General features: G+C 38.5%; 1 protein-coding gene and 1 long non-coding RNA gene across 3 annotated transcripts in view; one reads left to right on the forward strand and one right to left on the reverse strand.

Annotated features, from left to right (window-relative positions):
- LOC102264156 overlaps nt 1–14021 on the forward strand; it is a 158808-nt gene extending 144787 nt beyond the window's left edge. For both annotated transcript variants that reach the window (XR_314121.1, XR_314122.1), the window contains one exon: nt 13786–14021. This is a non-coding gene — a long non-coding RNA (uncharacterized LOC102264156). The remainder of the gene's footprint in view (nt 1–13785) is intronic.
- Nucleotides 1–16936, reverse strand: part of ZBTB20 (zinc finger and BTB domain containing 20) — an 853596-nt gene that overhangs the window by 801955 nt on the left and 34705 nt on the right. The gene's annotated exons all lie outside the window — the stretch shown is intronic.

The following is a 16936-nucleotide window of genomic DNA, read 5'->3' on the forward strand; positions in this document are numbered from 1 at the left end:
GGGGTTTGGAGGTGCCCAGATGAGGCCCAGCTGTGAAGCAATGCAAGCTGCTGTGGGGCCTTGGGCCTTCTCTTGGAAGTTCTGGGTCTGTCTGGCCCAGCTGCAATTTGTTAGGTAGTTGTCAGGTTGTAAAGGACCTGGGCATTCATATGCAAAAGGCTTTGCAGCAGCCTGGGTGGGCGGGGTCTCGGAATCAACAGGGTGGAGCAAGCAGCTATGGCTGATTCTCAGCCCTGCCCTAAGGGGCCGCGCGTCTCAGTGTCCCGGTAATTGCTGCCAGCACCTCTGAGGGAAAGCCGCCCTCAAGTTCCGAGTTCTGCCTGCTGCCAGACCGTCCAGTTTCTCCCTGTATGAGCCCTGGGACCCCAGAGATTTCCGGAACCGGAGTTCAGAGCAGTCGGGAGCTTGTGACTCCCTCCCGATTCAAAAAGACAGCCGCGTCCTCAGGTGCCCGCCCCTTTCCGCGCGCGCCGGAGCCTCCGTACCTCTGCACTTTACTTTTGTAGCTCCTCTGAGTCTGTGTGCTCTTCTCTTTCCTTCTAGTTGTAGAATTTCCACTCAGCCAGCCTTCCTGTGGTTCTGGATGATGACCGTTCTGTCTTTTAGTTGTATTTTTGAAGTTGTTGTCGGAGGCAGCAATTTCCGGTGTTTTCCTATGCCGCCATCTTGGTCTCCTCTTCTCCTTCCCCTCGACATAGAACATCTTAATGTGCCCCCTCCCATTCAATACTCCATCCCCTCATGGCCGTAGGCAAACACTGATATGCTTCCTGCCACTAAAGATTAGTTTTGCCTGTTATAAATGTCATGTAGATTAAATTAATACAGTATGGACTCTTTGAGGTCTAGCTTCTTTTCCTCAGTATAATGTTTTTAAAACCCATACATGTAAATACAGGAAGTCCTAGCCAAAGCAATCAGACAGGAAGAAGAAATAAAAGGCATCCAAATTAGGAAGGAAAAGGTAAAACTGTCATTATTTGCAGATGACATGATACTGCATACAGAGAACCTTAAAGATTCCACTAAAATAAAATTCTAAAACAAAAAAATGAATTCAATAAAGTAGCAGGATACAAAATAAATATCCAGAAATCAGTTGCATTTTTATACACCAATAATGAACTATCAGAAAGGGAAACTAAGAAAACAATCCTATTCACAATGCTTCCAAAAGAATAAAATACTTTGGAATAAATTTAACCAAGGATTTAAAATATCTGTACTGGGAAAATTATAAGACACCATAGAAATAAATTGAGAAAGATACTAAGTGGAAGCATATACTATGTTCTTGAATAGGAAAAATTAACATCATTAAAATGCCCATGCTACCCAAAGCAATCTATAGATTATTCCTATCAAGATACCAGTATTTCACAGAACTAGAACAAAAATTCCAAAGATATGGAACTACAAAAGGCTCTGAATAGCCACAGAAATCTTGAGAAAGAAGAACAAAGTTGGAGGAATCACACAGCCTGATATCAAACTATACTACAAGGCCATAGTAATCAAAATAGCATTGTACTGGCATAAAACAAACATATACTAGTATATCAATGAAACAGAATGGAGAGCTCAGAAATAAACCTACACCTTTATGTTCATTTAATATTTGACAAAGGAGGCAAGAACATACAACAGGGTAATGTTGCTGGGAAAATTGGACAGATAATATGTAAAAAAAAATAAAATCAGACCACCTTCTTACACCATACACAAGACTAAACTCCAAATGGATTAAAGACTTAAATGTAAGACTCAAAACCATAAAAATCCTAGATGAAAACATAGGTAGTAAAATCTCAAACAGTTCTTGTAGCAGTATTTTTTTCTGATATGTCTCCTCAGGCAAGGGAAACAAAAGAAAAAATATACAAATGGGACTACATCAAACTAAAAAGTTTTTGCACAACAAAGGAACCATAAACAAACAAACAACAAAAAAACAAAAAAAAAACACCTCAAAAAAAAAAAAGGAACCATAAACAAAATAAAAAGACAACCCACTGATTGGGAGAACATATTTGCCAATGATACATCTGATAATGGGTTAATATCCAAAATTTATAAATAAGTTAACAAAACACAAAGAAAAAAATCCAATTTTAAAAAAGGCCAAAGGATCTGAATAGACAGTTCTCCAAAAATGGCATACAGGTGCCAATAGACATTGCAGCAGCGCTATTTACAATAGGCAAGATTTGGAAACAACCTGTGTCTGTCAGTAGATGAGTGGGTAAAAAAGCTGTGATACATTTACACAATGGTATACTACTAGGCTGTAAAAAAGAAAGAGATCTTACTTACCCTTTGTGACAGCATGGATGAACCTGGACAGCATTATTCTAAGTGAAATAATCCAGTCAGAGAAAGGCAAAACCAGTATGATTTCACTAATATGTGGAATCCAATGAAAAAAAAAATGAACTAGCAAGCAAAAGAGAGACAACTTATATAGAGAGAGCAGGCTGACAACTGTTAGGGAAAGGAGGGTAGGGGGGCTAGGTGGGGGTGTGTGTGGAGGAGGGATTGAGCAAAAAGAAAAAAAAGTTAAAAAAAACCCATGGACATGGACAAGTGTGGTGATTGCCAAGGGGAGGAGAGTGAAGGGGAGGAAGGTATAGAGAAATGAATAGTGATGGAAAGAGACTTGACTTGGGGTAGTAAACACAGAATATAGTATACAGATGATGTGTTGTGGACTTGTGCACCTGAAACCCATATAATTTTGTTAACCAGTGTCACCCCAATAAATTCAATAAAAAAGAAAAAAATTTTAATTAAAATAAATAAAATAAAAACCACACATACAGTTTATTCATTTTTATTGCTGAGTAGTATTCCATTGAATAAATATGCCACAATTTTTGTCCAATAGACTGATGTAGGATATTTGAGCTGATGTACATTTTAAACTATTAAGAATAAAGCAGCTATGAATAACATTCATTTACAAGTCTTTCAGGTGGACATGTTAATTTATCTTGGGTAAACACTTTAGGAGAGGAATTGCTAGACTATATGGTGAATGTACTGTATAGTAAAACTTTATAAAAGAGAGTCAAACAGTTTTCCAAAGTGGTTCTACTATTTTACATTTTTCACCAGCAATGAATGAGAATTCTAGTTGCTCCATATCCTTACCATAGATAGTATCATCAGAGTTTTAAATTTCAACTATTGTATTAAACTAGAGGCCTGGTGCATAGATTCATGCACTGGTGGGGTCCCTCGGCCTGTCCTGAGGGGACCAGGCCAAAACCGGCTCTCCGACATCCCTGGAGGGGTCCTGGATTGCGACAAGAGTTCTCGGGTGACGCACCCCGGAATCAGGCTCCCTCCTCTCTGGTTCCGGGTGCATCACCCAGAACTGCAGCTGCCAAGTCACCACAGCTCAGCAGCTCCTGCATTGAGCGTCTGCCCCCTGATGGTTAATCCACATCATAGCTACCGATCAGATGGTTGCTTAGGCTTTTATAGAGAGAGATATGTAGTGGAATCTGGTAGCTTTTATTTTCAATTTCCTGATAATGAAAAATGCTGAGCATATTTTCATGTACTTATTGACCATTCTTGTATCTTATTTAGTGAAGGATTCAAATATTTTGTCCACTTTCTTATGCAGTGTTGTCTTATTTATTGGATGAAAAAGTTTTTAAGCATTCTGAATACAAATAAATTGTCAGATGAATACTGTAAATATTTTCCTATAGTATATATCACTTACATTCTCATTTTTCAAAGAGCCAATTTTTACATTTTTTATTGTGATTAGGCTTATTTTATCTTTTATTTTCTTTTATGGTTTGGTATCCTTTTCCAGAAAGTTTTGCCTACTCCAAGGTTGCAAACATTTTCTCCTGTGTTCTAGAAAATATTTAGATTTAACCAGTTGTACTAGCATTATTGGTTAGGGTGACTTTTCTCTCCCGGCTCAATTATCTTGGTACTTTTATCAAAAATCTACTAGCCATGTATATGTGAGTCAGTTTCTGGGTTCTCTATTTTTATGCATTCACCTATACATCTATCTTTATGCAAAAAAACAGCCTATTGATTACTGTTGCTTTAGAATAAATTTTGAAATCAAGTAATACAAGTCCTTCTACTTTATTCTTCATTTTTAAAAATTAGCTCAACTACTCTGTGTCATTTACATTTCCAAATAAATTTTAGAAATACCTTATCAATTTTTATAAAAAGCTTGCTTTAATTTTAATGGGGATTGCACTGATTCTACAGATTACATCAGGAAAAATCAACATTATTAACAATATTGAGTTTCTGGATCCATGAACATGGTTTATCATTCCTTATATTTTGGTCATCTTTACTTTCCCTGAGTAATATTTTTTTAGTTTTCAATGTATAAGTCATATATATCTATATCTATATCCTACCTATCTATACAGAGAATTAATTTTATGCCTAAATATATCTGATTTTTATGCTATGATAAATGGCATTTTATATTTTTTCTAATTGTTTGCTGTTAACATGCAATATAATGGATTTTGTATATTATACTGTGCAAGGATGATAAATTATCTTATTAGTTCTATTAGCTTTTGTAAATTCATAGAACTTATATGAATCTTGAAGAACAAGATCATTCATTTGTCAATAAATAAAGTTTATTTCTTCCTTTCAACATTTATGCCTTTCTTTTTCCTGTTTTATTGCACTTATAGATCTCCAAAAAATATCAAGTAGAAGTAGTTTGAGTGGGTATGATTACCTTGTTATTGATAATCATAGGAAAGCACTTAGTTGTTCACCACTAAGTATTACGTTAGCTGTGTCTTTTAGGGAATTTGTCCATTTCATTTAAGTTACTGAATTACTAGCATAAAATTGATTACAATATTCTTTTATTATCCATGCAATATCTGTAAGATTTGTAGTTATTTCCCTCTTTCATTACTAATACTGACAATCTGTACCTTCTTTTTTCATAATCAGAGTTCCTAAAAGTTTATCAATTTTATTCATAATTTCAAAGTAAGAACTATGTTTCCTTTATTATTTCTTCTGTTCATATATTTTTATTAATTTTATTTCTACTTTATTATTTCCTCACTGCTACTTACTTTGTGGTCAAATTGCTATTTTTTGTCTGACTCCTTAAGGCAGAAGCTTAGATCATTGATTGTACATCTTTCTCATTTCTAATATAATAATTTAAAGCTACAATTTTTTCTTCTAACCATTGCATTAGATGCATCTCAAAATAATGATTTCATTATAATTTAGTTAAGAATAGTTTTAGTATATGTGCTGCCAAAGCGAGCACTAGTTAAGAATATTTTTAAATTTCCCTGGTATGGTGGGTTGAATGATAGCCCCAAAGACATGTCTACATCCTAATTCCTGAAATCTGTCAATATTACCTGATACGGCAAAAGGGTGATTCTTTTGGGTACTCATTCCCCACACTGTTAACAAGATCTCTCCACTTTGGCTGAACAAAACTAGGTATCTCCAATCCTTATATAAGCTCTGGGCTTGGTTTATCTTTCAGTTCTCTGACTGTTCTTTGCCCAGCCTTCTGGAGGTTCACCCAAAGTATGCAGTTTAGTATTTAGCAACAGACTCACAGCAATGCCTTTGCAGATTGCTGCAGCTCTTTCTCTTTACTAGTATACCTCCCTCCCCTCTAGTACTATCCCCACTCTGCTATTTCCACTTCCTCAGTCGCCCTGACCTTCAAGTTCTGTCTTCTCAACTCAGTGTGATTATTGTGCTCTTCTTTGGTTCCCCTTCTCTGCATCACGGTCAGCAAAGTATATCCAGGCGTAAAACATAATTATTTCAATGCAGCAGAAGATGGCATTCGGGTTTTTTTTTAAGTATCTGCCTCTCCCTATTGTCTCATTAAATTTCAGGGTTTATTTTCAAGAACCATATATTTTATGTGACACCTACTTATGTTATAAATATTTCAAAAAATACAGAAATTATATTCATTCCTATTAAAGTTCATCTTTGAATAATTTTAAAACTTTATAGAAATTCTCATTCTTTCATCCAAATCATTGCTATATAAAATAACATTGATGACAAGAAAGTCAAAGACATTACCTGATATCTTCCTCTAGGCCAATGATGGCGAACCTTTTGAGCTCGGCGTGTCAGCATTTGAAAAACCCTAACTTAACTCTGGTGCCGTGTCACATATAGAAATGTTTTGATATTTGCAACCATAGTAAAACAAAGATTTATATTTTTGATATTTATTTTATATATTTAAATGCCATTTAACAAAGAAAAATCAACCAAAAAAATGAGTTCACGTGTCACCTCTGACACGCGTGTCATAGGTTCGCCATCACTGCTCTAGGCATACCTATGTTCTAACCATACTGAATTGTGTATCATTACCTAAACAACCTCCTCTTAATACCCATCTTCTTGATTTTATTTCTTAAGAGTACAGGCTCTAGGATAAACTGCTGAAGTTCAAATCCTGACTCCAGCAGTTTACAGAGCAAGTTACACTAAAACTTTCTGTACTTTTAGTATCATCAAAATAGTAATGATAATACAGAACCTACTTCAAAAGGATTCTCATGAAGAATAAATAGAAGAGCATAAAGTCAGTAAAGGTTAGCTAATGCTATTACTTGCAAACCTTTTCCCTATTTTTTAATATAAATCCTATAATTCAAGGTACAGTTTAAATGCCATTCTAGATCCAAGTTGAGAGTATGTTTTCTTAATTAATAAATATTTACCAAAAATAAACAAACAAGAATAAATGACTACTTGAGTAAAGTTTTTCAAATAGCTTATGAATCTACCTAAATCATTTTGTCAAATCCCATGTTTATACCAAGATAGGTATGGCTGCAAACTGTTCTCATCTGATAACCTAGTTAACTTTATCAAAAAAGGGAAATGAGATTAGAATGACATGACTTGCTCTTTGTGAAATCATGAAGAGGCTCTTAGTAATCACCTTGGTTTCTACATAGATTACAAATAATGTATTCAATATTTCATTTTATAACTTTGCCAAAGATAAACAAAGTTAATAGTTTGTGTAGATTACAAAATTTGTCTTTATTTTATCTTTAAGACTTTACACCTTTGCTTATATACAGTATTATATATCTTCCAACTCCCCAATGTAATCATATCTGAAAGTTATGAATTTCAGTGGAAAAAGCACAGGCTTTAGAGCAAAAGTCCTTAGGTTTGGATTCCAGGTGCTTTGATGGACAGTTATGTGGCTTGAAAAAATTATTTAATTTTGATAAACACATCTATAAATGAATAGCATCTTCTTGGGTACAGTGAATAATAAATGAGATTAAGTGCAAAGATCTGACCTACGGCCTACTATTCAAAATTCTTTAGTTGATTGCTTTTCTCTTTCCTCACCTATGAAATGGGAATTATCACAATGTATTACTTCTCAGCATCACCATAAGGATTCAGTAAAAATATATATTGACAATGCTTTGAAAAACACACGTTACATAAATGTGCAGGATTTTTTTTAGTATGATTATCATTCTAAAATAAAATGTGTCAAACTTTGTGAAGTTTTAATTTTGACAAATCAGCATCTACAAACCATTGATTTCCATTCCCTCCTTCCAATATGAAGGTTATTCCTCTTAGAATAATATATATATTTCTCTGCATTACCTCCTAACATTATGTCATATACTTCCAAATAATGACCCTATCTATTCAGAATGAGGCCACTTTTCATATCCCTTCTAAAAGTTTATGAATCTAAAAGAATATATTAGAGTATCATTGGACAAATAGAAGGGGGCTAAAAACTGAAACAGATTTTCACAAATAGCAGAAAACTTTAATTAGAATATCCTAAAAATCAATAATAAAATATTATGAACAGTAAATTTAATTATTTGTTTTTATGATGAAAATATTTCAATGTAGCTATATCTGAGTATACACTGATACCCCCCCCCCCCACCCAGGCCACAAGCATTAGTCCCTTCTACCAACCACTAAACAAAAACTAAATAATATGCACTCTGTGCCACAGAAAGAAAATATATATTTCATCCCTATTAATTAACCAGAAAGTACTTTCTGACCCTGAACTTAGACTGACCATAATACAGAATCTGTCATTAAGTGTTCAGTTCACACACATACACTCCAAACTGGTCCAACAACTTCTATTATGCCAGTTACCAGCATTGCCAGCCCCTTTGCCCTTCACTGCCTGGAGAACGTCCATCAGAAACAGGGAAGCGGAGCAAGCTGCCACAATGCACCATTGATGTTTGAGCAAGGCTGCCCAAGCAGCTGCAACAACAGGGCAACTCTTCAAAGTGTCAGCATTGAAACTTAGAATTCTCCCTCCCATACAACTATCAATGAAAACCTTTATAAGCTACAATCAATTACAAAATAAATCTTTCAAATAAATCATGTTCTTTATTCATTTTTCTTCTCCTTTTTCTCCTCTCAACACCAAATGTCCTTGGTTTAAAAAAAAAAAATTCAAGGAGAAATTTCCTCCTTTTCTACCTCAGTCTCTGTGTCTGCCCTCTTATGTTCTAAAAATTTTCTCAAGGAGGTTTAAGGGTGTCTGCTAAACACTTTTGTTTACAAGACATGTACTGGGGGTTTTGTTCGTTTGTTGTTGGATTTTTGTTGTTGGAGTTTTTTATTTTAAAACTTCAAAAGCACTTGATATTTTGAGCACACTCATACTGGATTTTTTGGCAAAGGATGTTTTTGATTACTGAAAGATAATCTAAATTCTAAATTGCATGCACTGAATCACATAACCTCCATATTTTTGAAACCACAACAAAAGTGGTTTTACATTAGCTATAGATGAATAGGTAATGAGTCAGTGAACAGTTAAAAGCATTCCATGAGAATGCATAAACTAGCCATGTGAAGTTTTTGATCTTAAGTATTCAGACATTACTTAGAATAAGGGAAAACTATTCTTTGTTTAACAAGTGAACTATGTTTAATTTGTCTTATATGACTGTACCTACAAAGTTAAATGAAAGTTTACTCATGTGTTTTCTATTTCTCCTTTGCCATCAGTAGTTAACTTGCTTTTATGTGGAACACATATTTAGGGTATGGGAATTGCAGCAACAACTTTCAGATTTCTCACCATAACTTTTAACAAGGAAATGACATGTGTACTATATAAGAAGAAACTCCTGTAACTAAATTTTATTCTCCAGAGACAGAATTCCAAATTTCTGCAATACCACGGTATAAACCATTTAATTCCTCCAGATAAGTCAAATATGTACACTTCACCAATAATTACCCTTCTATATGAAAAATCAAAAGCCAAAATACTTATATTCCTACTGTTATAATTTTTAAATGATCAGTTCTCACAATTTTCCAAGTAATACATCTGTATAGCTTACTAGTTAAATAGTACCACAATATTTATTTTTAATAAAAACAAAAAGTTTCCCAGCAAGCTCCCAGGAGACAGACTTTAGATATTGTTTTTGTGGAAAGGACATCAAATAAAAGATACTCTCCAAACTCACTAGAAGGAATCTTGTCAGGCACCTAACCACAGATTGATACCTAATATTTCTGACACTTGCCTCTGCCTACAATGGTCATCAAAGTCCTCTAGGATGCGAAGTTGCCAACTTCAGAGGTAAACAGCTATACGAAGACATTGACAAGGCCTGTATATTGATATTGAACTCAGAAACTGTTTATCTTTACCTGTCTGCTAATAGTATTAGTTATAATAGTTATACTTGTTCTTTGGGTTTTTCTATAGAGCCCAACTGTTTATGATTACTGAACATAAATAAGATAACTTAATACTCCTTTTATGGCTTATGTAACTGTTACATTTGATGCCAAATACAAAAAAAAAGGAGACAGAAGGCAAAACTGGGATCATGACAGTTCACAGGATAGACATGCACAATCCAGAGTGTTTTTTCACAATGAAGGTCATAACACCTGACTTCCTTCTTTTTACTTGCCCTTCAGGTTTTGGGAAAATTCAGTCTCAACTCAAATGCCATGGTTGCAGTATGACCCCATCCCCAATGGTCATAAAATGCTGTCTATAATGAGACTCCCTACAAATGAGCCTTCCTGGCACTGTGAGACCATACAATCCTACCAAAATGTTAGTCATCAATGCATATTTCAAAGTGATTTATGATATATCCTCCCTTCCCCCAACTGGTGGGTGGAGTATGACGTAACCTGCAGCCCAGAAATACCTGAGTGACTAATCATGTACCTTATATGGACTATACACTGAACCACCAATCAATACCTGCCAAATACCCTAAGCCCTTGTTCCTATATGGACCATACATTAAGCCACCAATTAGCAGGCGCCAAGTACACTAAGCCCCCATTCCTTCCCATTTCTCCCCTCAAAAGGTGTGTTCACCTCTGCACAGTTTGCTATTCTCCTATTTCGAGACAGCCCGGCAGGTCTCTTTCCCCTAATAAAGCCTATAATCCTGGTTTTTGGCTCCCGACTGGTCTCTCATTCTGGTGCCGAAACTCGGGAGAGGTGAACGGGAGCGTGGACGATCCTCAGACCTAGCCCCGAGCTTCTCTGGCTCTGCTCGAAGGTAGGTTCTGAGTTGATTGGCCCGCCCTGGACCCTCTCTCGGACCCTGCTGAACCAGGACCCATGGGGATCTCTTCACCTCCCGCCTTCTGGTAGGCCTTCGGACCCAACTTACCCCCCCTCTTTTTTTTTCTCTCTCCCTGTGACCTGGAGGGGCATTAGGGTCTACAGAGTTTCCCGTCCACTCGGCTACTCCTTCTATGAAAGCCCAGGTGCCTGGCCGGGGAATTCTCTTCTACTCCATGGGAAAGGTGTCTCGGGGTGACGATCTCAGAACCTTTTCTCAGCCCCCTCTCTCTACAGGTTGGTTGAGGGAACAGGAGGATGCTCCTTGCTCCTTCCCCAACTTCCGATAGCTCTTCCCTCCAGTCATGGGGACTTCTCAATCCAAACCCCTCAAAACACACCCTCAGGGTATCTCCTTGCCAATCTTTCGACCCTTGGTCTTTCTGGCTACATCAAACCAAAGAAGCTCATTTTTTTTTCTGTAACATTGCCTGGCCACAATATAAACTCGACAATGGCCTTCAGTGGCCCAAAACCGGCACTTTCGATTTCAATATCCTTCGAGACCTAGATAATTTTTGCCACCAGACAGGGAGGCCTCAGGGATCCCTATGTACAGGCTTTCTTTCCCCTCCACTCCTGCCCCTCGCTTTACTCCTCATGTTCCACCCATCAGATCCTCCTCGCAAAGTCTCCTTCACCCTCTCAAACCGGTCCTCAGCCCTTCTCTGTCTTCTGACTCTTTCGACCCAGCTGATCATCCCTCTCCACCTCGCCAGCCCCCGCCACCTCCTTACAACCCCGCCATGAAACCTGAACCCCATGCTCTACCCTCTGAGAATTCTAACCACCTACCTTTCCCTGTGCGCTCTCCACCTAATCTCTGACCCTGTGATTGCCAGCAACCAAATTCACAGGTGGCTGGCCAGTTCCCTTTGCGCGAGGTTGTAAGGGGGAGGTTATTATTCGGGTAGCCATTCCCTTCTCACTCTCTGATCTTTCTCAAATCAAAAAACGCCTCGGCTCTTTCTCTTCAGACACTCTTAACCAGCAGCCGCCTTCTCCCCAGTCCCTGAGAGCCCAGATCTTGAGAACGTGAGCTCCAAAACAACCTTCCCCATCTAACACTCATTCTCAGGCCACCCAAAGACTGCCTTCCTCAACAGCCTCTTCTATTCCCGCGTCCATTCTACCCCTGAGGGAGGCAGCAGGAACTGAAGGCATGGTCTGAGTCCATGTCCCATTCTCTATGTCCAGCCTCACACAGATTAAGAGGCATCTCAGGTCTTTTTCCACTGACCTGACCACCTTTATTCCCCCGACATACGTCACAAACTTCAAAAAACAGATACAGGTCCACAAATCCCTCAAAAAGACCTTGTTAACCTGACCTTTAAGGTCTTTGATAATAGAGACTAGGAAACTGAAATCCAAAAAACAAAGGCGAGATCAGGCCAAAGCTGAGGCCCAGTAGGAGGCCTTCCAGCTCCTAGCCACCACTCTCATAAACCTCAAACGAAGTGCTGGTCCTCCAACTGCAGGTAAGTAAGGGGCTAAGCCTCCTCCGGGCCCATGCTTCAAATGCAACAAGGAAGGACACTGAGCCAAGTCCTGCTCAAACTCGAGACCCCCGCCTGGGCCCTGCCCAAGAAGCTCAGGTTTTCGAATTCCTTCTTACATGCCTGATCTCCTCACCATAATCCTCCTACAGTCAGCTAACAATGAATGCACCAATGAAGGTTTTTGGTCTTTTCAGGTGAAACGAACTTGGGATGATGAGGAAGTCATCAATTCTACTGTCTGGGATGGGAAATCCTCTAGTGTCACTCTCTATTTCGATGCTTGTGCAGCCATGGCCCCGGGGTGGTCTAGCTGCGGTGGTGGTATTGGAGCTATGCCACTGACCACAAATATCTATGTATGAAATACCACCAGAGAGGGGACTGTGACGATGTAGGGGAGTTCTATTGTCCATATTGGCATTGTTCTCACTACCACTCTGGTGCTTTACGTAGTCTGCTAGTAAACCTCAGACCCCCCTTGGACTGTGGCACCCTAACGTGTAATCCTGTCAGCTTTACCATATCAAACCCAGCAGACCCACTCTGGAACCAGGCTCAGCCAGCAGGAATTAGAATAGATGGGGAGTAGGGACCCCGGGGGTATAACTATCTTTATCAAAACCTATATTAACCCCCAACCTATCCCTCCCCCATTAAAGGACATTCTCTCTCGCCCTACGAACCCTGGGCCTACTCCTTTACCCACCCATTATCAACACGACCTTCCATCTACTCTCTAACATCAATCCTTCCTTCTCTACATCCTGCTGGATTTTTCTGTCACTGGCTCAAACCCTCATCATAGCCACTCCAATCCCAACCTATTGGACCACTAACTTACCTCTTACCTATACCAGACCTCAACGCACCCTATACAACATCTCTCTTTAATACGGAAAACACTACCTGTTTAACAAATACCTCTCAAACCACTACCTCAACTACTCCTACACCTTACTACTGTGCACAATCTATAAATTTACCCCCTCCCTTAGCCTGCCCTCCACCGGGTATTTTTCTCCTCTGTGGGACTACAGCCTACACCTGTGTTCCCCAAGACCTGTCACACTCACTCTGCCTTTATGTCTTCCTAACCACCAATCTTTCTATCAGAACAGAGGGAGAACTCGAATCCTCTCTTGGTCTTCTTAGACATCGCCACAAAAGGGAGGCCCTTGTTCCCCTCTTAGTGGGTATGGGAGTCCTCACTGCAGTAGGGACAGGAGTAGGAGGCATTTTCTCCTCTGTTCATTTCTACCACAAATTGTCTGAATTTTCAGAGTATATCTCCATCATTAGCAATTCCCTTGAATCCCTTCAAAGGCAGGTAGACTCCTTAGCAGCGGTAGCCCTACAGAACTGGCGTGTTTTAGATCTCTTGAGAGCAGAAAAAGGGGGTACTTGTGTCTTTCTTGGGGAAGAATGCTACTTTGTAAATGAATCAGGAATTGTCAAAGATCACTTTAAATCCCTCTGGGACAGGACTGACCAAAGACAATGTAACCAGCTAGAAGGGGGTTATGCCATTTTTGGCTCACTTACCCCATAGCTCCTCCCACTATTAGGCCCACTGGTATTTATTCTCTTAATTTTGCTCTTTAGCCCCTGTCTCATGTGCTGTTTCACTAGTTTTTTGCAGAACAGAATGCAGGCGTTCGCCAACGAGAAGGTGGGAGAGATCTATCTGGCCTTGGATTCAGAACGTAGAGACACCTATGTCACCAGAATCTTTGAGACCCCGGGTAGATGCCCCGACGACGTCCCCTCTCAGCAGGAAGTAGCTACAGAAGACGGACCTTCCCCCCCCTCACCTTGCCCGGACTCTCAATTTTTTTTCACTATTACCAAAAGCCTGGAATGATAGATCCTCCCTTCCCCCAACTGGTGGGTGGAGTATGACGTAACCTGCAGCCCAGAAATACCTGAGTGACTAACCATGTACCTTATATGAACTATACATTGAACCACCAATCAATACCTGCCAAATACCCTAAGCCCTTGTTCCTATATGGACCATACATTAAGCCACCAATCATCATGCGCCGAATACACTAAGCCCCCATTCCTTCCCATTTCTCCCCTCAAAAGGTGTGTTCACCTCTGCACAGTTTGCTGTTCTCCTATTGCGAGACAGCCCGGCAGGTCTCTTTCCCCTAATAAAGCCTGTAATCCTGGTTTTCGGCTCCTGACTGGTCTCTCAATTTATGATTACAAGTGGGGACTATTAACAAAAAAAGGGGGTTCTATGAAAAGTAACCTCACAGTGTAATCTGATCATAAATTCCTAACTGGGCAAGTCATGGCAGGCAGTCATGCCCCAGGCATATAATTTCTTTAGTAAAAGGTTTTATCTTTGTCTTACACAAACCCTGTCCCTAGCTTCTGTGCATCTAGGTTAACACACAGTTGAAATAAACTGTAACCAATCTCAAGAGAGCACATAATCTTGTTAACTATTTTGTAATAACCAGGGGTGGGAACATCCGGCCTGTAGGCCATATCAGGCCCAAGAAATCATTTGGTCTGGCCCTGACGAGGCATTAGGGGTGATTAATTAAATGTTTGACCAAATATAGCAGGCTAATTTTTAAGTTGATAATTTTGTATGGCCCGGGAATGATGTTATAAATAGCTAAGTGGCCCTTGGCAGAAAAAAAGGTTCCCCACCCCTGCATCCAATCCCCGATTTGCTTTTGCCCATCTTCACATAATTTTCCCTAAGTTCCCTCCTTAATTTAATTTTTTTAATTTAAATTCTTTATTGTTTAAAGTATTACATATGTCTCCTTTTTTTTCCCATTGACCTCTCTCCGGCCACTCCCACCCCTCAGCACATTCCCTTGCCCCCCTACTGTCTCCCTCCTTAATTTTAAATGTATATTTGCTCCCTGGCATGTCCTCAGTTTGGCCAACATAAACTCATAAAGACAAACAAAAAGACACACACAAAAAGCAGCCCATAACCTTTCTAGTATTTATCTCTTTCTCTCTAAATAATATGATTATATTCTTAGTTTTTAGCTCTTCTACCACCCACACTTCCTTTCTTTTCATCCTCCTAATGTTCAGTGAACTACTATATTTTTAATACATTTCCTTCCTTGAATAACAGTTTTCCTAGAGTTAATAATGCCACTTTTGTGCCCAACTCCCAAGTTATGCAACAGAAATGTGAAACCTCTCTGAATATATTTAACACTCTTTTTAAAATTTCATTTATTTTTTTTCAATTACAGTTTGCATTCAACATTATTTTGTATTAGTTTCAGGTGTACAGCATAGTGGTTAGACAAACATCTACTGTACAAAGTGCTCCCCCGATATTTTAGGTTCCCACCTGGCACCATACGGAGTTATTACAATAGTGTTGACTATATTCCCTGTGCTTTAAACAGTTGTCCCTGTAACTAGTTTATAACTATGAATCAGTACTTCCAATCCCTTCTATTTCATACTCTTAAGCATGAAGCATTCTATTAATTCCAACTCTTCCTTTTAAAAATATCTCTTTCTGGATTTTTCCATCTTCCTGCTCAACTGCACACTAATTACTCTTAGGATCAATGCACAGCTGCTGCCCAAGAACTTCCATTCCCCTCACCCTTACCTCATTCTCATCACTTATTTCCTAAAAACTGTTTTCCTTCTCCTATTACCCTCATTTGCATGTAAAAAGATTCCTGAGGAAGCAACCAGGGAAGGTACATTTAGAGAATCATGCATCTAAAAATGTCTTTTTTTCCTATCCTCACACCTGATTAATAATAGTTTGGCTAGGTATAGAACACAAGTTAAAAGTAAATTCCCTCAGAATTTTAGCCATGTCTTCTGGCTTTGGTTATTGCCATTAAGAGAGCAAATACCATGCTGTTTCTTGAGCAAATGTATATGTAAGGTTTATATTTTCTCTCTAGAAACTAGTATTATTTATTATCTCTATATTGCTGGCATTCTAAAATAGTCCAGTTATGTACTTGTCATAGATCTGCTTTATATATATTTTAATGTGCACCCAGAACTCATGTTCTTCAGTTCTGAAAATTTTTATAATATAATTTTATGATAACCTCTTCCCTATCATTTTCTTTGCTCTCCCCTCTTTTCTAGGACTTCTATTAATCATATTTTTTGTAGTTGTTAATCCTCACCCAAGGATATTTTCCATTAATTTTTAGAGAGAGTGAAAGGGAGGTGGAAAGACAAAGAGAGAAACATTGATGTGAGAGAGACACATTGATTGGTTGCCTCCTGCACACCCCAACCAAGGCCAGGGATTGAGCCTGCAACCTAGGTACATGCTCTTGACCAGAATGGAACCCGCTACTCTTCAGTCCACGTGCCAACACTCTATCCACAGAATTGTTAGACTGTTTGATTTTGTTTTTTTCTCACATTTTCCATTTATTTCACTTTTTGCTATATTTTTAGGAAAGATTCAATTCTTCTATTAAAAATATTTCATCTATTTTAAGAGTGCTTATTCTGATTATTCTTTTTTTATACCACCCTAACATGTTTCATAAAAGTGCTATCTTATCCTATCTCTGAGTATAATAGTTATATTTTACTTCACCTATTGTATTCCCTAGGAAGTACTCCTCCAGTTCTTTAGTCAGACCTGGCACATGACTGGGTTGCTTTCTCATTGGCACAATCCTCGCTAGGCATTTGTATGCAGCTTTCTCAGTTATACTGATTCCTCCATCCATCTTACATCTTCCAAAAATGGTATCTCTTTCATACGTTGCTTGTTGCTTCCTCTTCCTTGTGATTTCATATA

Source organism: Myotis brandtii, unplaced genomic scaffold (assembly GCF_000412655.1).
Source record: "Myotis brandtii unplaced genomic scaffold, ASM41265v1 scaffold46, whole genome shotgun sequence".
Taxonomy (NCBI): Eukaryota; Metazoa; Chordata; class Mammalia; order Chiroptera; family Vespertilionidae; genus Myotis; species Myotis brandtii.